This window comes from Rutidosis leptorrhynchoides, chromosome 10 (genome assembly GCF_046630445.1).
Source record: "Rutidosis leptorrhynchoides isolate AG116_Rl617_1_P2 chromosome 10, CSIRO_AGI_Rlap_v1, whole genome shotgun sequence".
NCBI classification, from domain to species: Eukaryota; Viridiplantae; Streptophyta; class Magnoliopsida; order Asterales; family Asteraceae; genus Rutidosis; species Rutidosis leptorrhynchoides.
In genome coordinates, this window is record NC_092342.1 from 312,327,042 (window position 1) to 312,334,323 (window position 7,282).

Genomic DNA, 7,282 nt, shown 5'->3' on the forward strand with positions numbered 1-7,282 from the left:
GAAAGTCACTACGCCTTTGTAACGTTGTGCTAAAATTTCTGACCTACTCGCACTTAAACCGTCGCCACGGTCAAATGAAGACGAGTTAGGTTCTGAAAATTGGTCAGTGGTTAGAGGACTCACATACGGAGTGATAATGATAAAAACGAACATATATTTCATAGCATTATTCCTCAAGAAAGACAAGCTTTTAGTTGCAATTATTCTATTTACAAGTGATATTCGTTTAAATAATAAAAGGTGAAGACAAAAGACAGATTCGACGAATTGAAGACGCAAACGACCAAAAAGCTCAAAAGTACAAAGTACAATCAAAGTGGTTCAAATTATTGATGAGAAACGTCTAAAAGTTACAAGAGTACGAGCAAAACGCAAAGTACAAGATATTAAATTGTACGCAAGGACGTTCGAAAATCCGGAACCGTGACCAGAGTCAACTCTCAACGCTCGACGCAACGGACTAAAAGTTACAAGTCAACTATGCACATAAATATAATATAATATAATATAATATAATATATAAATAATTCTTAAAATTATATATATATTATATTATAAATTAAAAACCGTCGGCAAACAAGGTGACAAAAGAATGTGAGCTGGATTCCTGCTCCATGCGGTCGCATGGCCTGGAGGCCTAATTCCCATGCGATCGCATGGCCAACTTTTTCTGTCCACATTCCTATAAAAAGCAGTTTGGTGCTCGAGCTCATAACATACAATTCAATCTCTCTCTCACGATATATAATTATATTTATATTATAATTTTAATTTTAATTTAATAATAATAAGGGTATGTTAGTGAATATTGTAAGTGTGTAAGTCAAAATTCTGTCAGTGTAAAGCTACGCTATTATTAATCATTGTAAGTTATGTTCAACCTTTTTAAATTAATGTCTCGTAGCTAAGTAATTATTATGCTTATTTAAGCCGAAATAATCGTGATGTTGGGCTAAATATTAAGATTGGGTAATTGGGCTTTGTACCATAATTGGGGTTTGTACAAAAGAACGACACTTGTGGAAATTAGACTATGGGCTATTAATGAGCTTTATATTAACTAAATGATACCTCGTTAATTTAATATATAGACTTATAATTTGACGTATTTATATATAACCACATACGCTTGACTGGGTACGGTGGGCGGGATATCTATAAATACCAATAATTATTCATTTGACCGGATACGGGAATGGATTAATAATCAATAGACTTGTTGAAACAGGGGTGAATTACATACAAGGGTAATTGGTGTAATTGTTAACAAAGTAATAAAACATTGGATTACACGCAGTCGATAACCTGGTGTATTCATTAAACAAAGTATTAAGACCTTGTTACAGTTCGAATCCCCAATTAGTTGAAATATTTGACTTCGGGTATAAGGATAATTTGACGGAGACTCTCGCACTTTATATTTATGACTGATGTACTATTATGGACAAAACCGTATGGACGTATCGAATAATACAGGACAAAGGACAATTAACCCATGGTACTAAACTAAAAAAAACACGTCAAGCATCATGATTATGGAAGTTTAAATAAGCATAATTCCTTTATTTCATATTTCATCGCACTTTTATTTACTGTCATTTTATTTAATTGCACTTTTAATTATCATACTTTTTAATTATCGCAATTTTATTTATTGTCATTTTATTTATCGCATTTTAATTTATCGCACTTTAATTATTGTCATTTACTTTACGCTTTAAATTAAGTTATTTTTATATTTTACATTAGGTTTTAACTGCGACTAAAGTTTTAAAATCGACAAACCGGTCATTAAACGGTAAAAAACCCCCTTTTATAATAATAATACTACTTATATATATATATATATATATATTTACAAATATAGTTTTAAAATATAGCGTTAAACTTGGCTAGCTCCCTGTGGAACGAACCGGACTTACTAAAAACTACATTACTGTACGATTAGGTACACTGCCTATAAGTGTTGTAGCAAGGTTTAGGTATATCCACTCTATAAATAAATAAATAACTTGTGTAAAATTGTATCGTATTTAATAGTATTTTGTAGTAAAAATATAACTATTTCGTATACACCTCTACGCACATCAAGTATTTTTGGCGCCGCTGCCGGGGAACTGCTTAAACGCCGGAAGCGAAACGCTAGCTATATATATATATATATATATATATATATATATATATATATATATATATATATATATATATATATATATATATATATATATATATATATATATATATATATATATATATATATATATATATATATGTGTGTGTGTGTATATAAATTATTTACTTTTGTAAAAATAAATTTTAAAAATAACAAAAATATAAAAAGAAAAACAAAATATATATATTTTTAAGAGTTTATTAAATATATATATAAAATTATAAAGTTTCTTTATTTTTATTTTAGTTTTTAAAATATAAGTTTTTATTTGTTTATATAAATATTTTATAAAAACAGAAAAATTAAAAAAATTAAAAATTTTCTGGCCTGGTACTGTAGCAGCCCATAATAAGGCCTGGAACTCTAACCCATGCGACCGCATGAAAATATAACGCGATATCCATGCGATCGCATGGCCTGATCTGACACGCCATATTTGACCTAGTTCTGCATTAATTACGGTGTATAATTTTATTATTATTATTATAAACCCTAATTATGGTTAATTATTTAATTAATTAGTTTTAGTTTTATTATTTTTTTATTTTTAGTTTTAATTACCTTTATTAAATATATAAACTTATTACTTTTATAAAATAAATAATATAAAAATAATATTTTTTTTTAAAAATTGTATTTTTATAACTTGAGTTTTATTTTTATTTTTGTATCTTTTTAATTAGTTTAATTCGTAATTGTATATTTTTTTCGTTCGTAATTAGTTTTAATATAGTTTTTGCCGTAGTTATTTTTATTTCTAGATTTTTAGGCTTTGCCGTAAAATCCCTTAAGTGCTTTTTCTTTAGACTAAGATTTAGATGCTTTAGAATTTTGCGACGCCGTTTTAAGATTTTAATACCTTTTTAAGTTATTCAAAACGTGGCAAAATCAGAAAAGTCTATTAATTTGATAACTTATATAATTTTTTTTTTTATAACTAATAGGATATTCAGTTAATGCACCGAGCAAAACGTTCACCACCTTTTATACGTTCACCACATGTAACTCGATCAAGACATCTAGCCAATATTGTCGCCGTTGATTTTTCTTTAGAATCGTCATCTAGTCAACCAAGTACTCCAATTCAAATTTTCGATAATCCATTTTTTGAACCCGACCTCACAATTGAGAATCTGGAGGATATTCAGGGACAATTCAGAGATCCTGAACCACTAATCATTCCTCCTGAATCACAAATCACTCATCCAGAGATTGTCGAGGAAGAAACCATTAAGTCAGAATCCCTTAGTGATTCAGATTCAACAAATTCAATAATGGAAAATCTGGAACCCCTAAGTATGGAAGACCGAATGCGAGCTAAACGCTCTGGCCAAGGTCACGCAATTACTCAACCAGACATTAATGCGCCAGATTATGAAATCAAAGGACAAATCCTACACATGGTAACTAATCAATGCCAATTTAGTGGTGCGCCGAAGGAAGATTCAAATGAACATCTTCGAACCTTTAATAGGATCTGTACTCTATTCAAAATCAGAGAAGTTGAGGATGAATAGATATATCTCATGTTATTTCCCTGGACTTTAAAGGGAGAAGCCAAAGATTGGTTAGAATCGTTACCTGAAGGGGCGATTGATACATGGGATGTTTTAGTTGAAAATTTTCATAAACAATTCTTTCCGGCATCTAAAGCCGTAAGACTTCAAGGAGAAATAGTTACGTTCACATAAAAGCCAAATGAAACTCTATATGAGGCGTGGACAAGATTTGAAAAGTTATTGAGAGGATGTCCGCAACATGGTTTAGACACTTATCAAATTGTACAAATATTCTACTAAGGATGCGACATCACTACACGAAAAGACATCGATATAGCAGCTGGTGGTTCCATTATGAGAAAACCGCAACTGAAGCTTACAAAATTATTGATAACACTGCTTCCCACTCACATGAGTGGCACCAAGAAAAAGATATCGTTAGATCATCTAAAGCAGCTAGAGTCGATTCTAGCCATGACTTTGATTTCATTTTCGCAAAGATAGATGCTGTCGAGAGACGAATGGAAAAGATGACTAAGGATATTCACTCAATACGAATTAGTTGTGAGCAGTGTGGAGGACCACATTTGACAAAAGATTGTCTCAGTATTGAACAAACAATGGAACAAAGAGAGAATGTTTCATACATGAACCAAAGGCCTGGAAATAATTATCAGAATAATTATCAACCGCCAAGACCAATCTACAATCAAAATCAGAATTATAACCGAAATTTTCCATACAACAACCAACAAGGTCCTAGCAATCAACAAGTATCTAACAATACTTACAATCAGCAAAGACATATTTTTCAAAACAAACCACCACAAACCGATGATAAAAAGCCAAATTTAGAAGACATGATGTCGAAGCTAGTTGAATCTCAAACTCAATTTTTCACATCTCATAAACAAACCAATGAACAAAATGCTCAAGCATTTAGAAATCAACAAGCTTCTATTCAAAATCTGGAACAAGAAGTAAGTAACCTAGCAAGGTTGATAGGTGAAAGAAAATCGGGAAGTCTACCTAGCGATACAAATGCTAACCCCCGGAATGAAACAACTAAAGCCATTACCACAAGAAGTGGTATTACACTTAAACCACCTGAAATACCTGTAATTTTTGATGACTCTATTCCTACTCCACAAGAACCACAATCTGAACAAGAGAAGGAAACAGAACCGGTAGTTGAAAAGGTTAATGAAAATAACACTGTTAAGGCTAAACCTTATGTTAAACCATACCAACCACCACTTCCTTACCCGAGTAAAATGAGAAAAGAAAGACTTGAAGTCGAGCAATCCAAATTCTTGGATATGTTTAAACAAATAAATGTAAATCTTCCTTTCATTGATGTGATTTCAGGAATGTCTAGATATGCTAAATTCTTGAAAGATCTAATCACAAATAGAAAGAAAATGGAAGAACTCTCAGCTGTTACTATGAATGCTAATTGTTCAGCAGTGCTGTTGAATAAGATACCAGAAAAATTATCTGATCCAGGAAGTTTCACAATTCCATGTTTTCTGGGTAGTCTTAGTTCAATAGAAGCATTGGCAGATTTAGGTGCTAGTATAAATCTAATGCCATATTCACTATACGCTAAACTAGACCTTGGAGAATTAAAACCAACACGAATAAGCATACAACTAGCCGATCGATCAGTAAAATATCCTAGAGGGATAATGGAGAACATGCTAGTTAAAGTTGGTACTTTAGTATTTCCAGTAGATTTTGTTATTCTGGACATGGAAGAAGATTCTTGAGTTCCTCTCATATTAGGAAGACCATTCTTAAACACGGCTAAAGCAATAATAGACGTGTTCGGTAAGAAATTGACCTTAAGTATAGAGGACGAGAGTGTTACCTTTTCTGTTGATAGAGCCATGCAACAACCGCAATCTGCAGATGATACATGTTATTATATTCAAACTATAGATTCACATGCAGAATTGTTAGAAGAATTTCCAGAATTACAAGGAACAGGAGAATGTTCTTTAGGAGAAGGAACTGAACCAATTGATGAAGTTGAAATGTTAACCACACTCATGGCTAATGATTATGAACCAACAACAGAAAAACTTCAAATGCTAAAAGAAGAAGACAGATATCGATACAAATCATCGATAGAAGAACCACCGATATTAGAGTTAAAACCACTTCCAAACCATTTAGAATATGCTTATTTACATGGTGAATCTGAATTACCTGTAATAATATCGTCTTCTCTTACTGAAAATGAAAAATCTCAACTCATTTCTGTGCTAAAAGTTCATAAACCAGCTATTGCATGGAAGATTCATGACATTAAAGGCATAAGTCCTTCGTATTGCACACATAAAATCCTTATGGAATAAGGTCATAAAACGTATGTGCAACGCCAACGAAGACTAAATCCTAATATGCAAGATGTTGTTAAAAAAGAAATTATTAAACTGCTTGATGCGGGATTAATTTATCCAATTTCTGATAGTCCATGGGTAAGCCCAGTTCAATGTGTATCTAAAAAAGGTGGCATGACTGTCATCACAAATGAAAAAAATGAGCTTATTCCTACTAGGATTGTAACAGGATGGCATGTTTGTATTGATTATAGAAAATTAAATGACGCCACCAGAAAAGATCACTTTCCCTTACCTTTCATTGATCAAATGTTGGAAAGATTAGCTGGAAATAGTTACTATTGTTTTCTTGATGGTTTCTCCGGATATTTTCAAATTCCAAAAGCACCCGAGGATCAAGAGAAAACCACATTCACGTGCCCTTATGGTACTTTTGCATACAAAAGCATGTCATTTGGACTTTGCAACGCCCCTGCAACCTTTCAAAGGTGCATGATGGCAATTTTTCACGACATGATAGAAGAATGCATGAAAGTTTTCATGGATGACTTTTCAGTCTTCGGTGATACTTTTGAAACATGTCTAGTTAATCTTGAACGAATGCTTATTAGATGCGAACAATCAAATCTAGTTCTTAATTGGGAGAAATACCATTTCATGGTTAAAGAAGGCATCGTTCTTGGTCATAAAATCTCAAAAGAAGGAATTAAAGTGGATAGAGCTAAAGTAGATGTAATTGCTAAACTTCCACATCCCACCAATGTTAGAGGAGTTAGGAGTTTTCTAGGGCATGCCGGTTTTTACCGACGTTTCATAAAAGATTTTTCTAAAATTGCCACTCCTATGAATAAACTCCTAGAAAAGGATGCTCCATTCATCTTTTCAGATGAATGCATCAAATCTTTTAATATTCTTAAAGAAAAACTCACTAATGCACCGATCATGATAACTATAAATTGGAATCTACCATTTGAACTTATGTGCGATGCAAGTGATTTTGCAATGGGAGCCGTTTTAGGACAAAGGATTGAAAAACAATTTCAACCTATTTATTACGCTAATAAGACGTTACAAGGAGCACAAATGAATTACACAACTACTGAAAAAAAACTCCTTGCCATTGTCTTTGCTTTTAACAAATTTTGTTCATATCTCGTTCTAGCTAAAACGGTGGTCTATACCGATCATTCTGCTCTTAGATACCTATTTTCAAAACAAGATGCCAAACCACGATTAATCTGTTGGATCTTACTCTTACAAGAGTT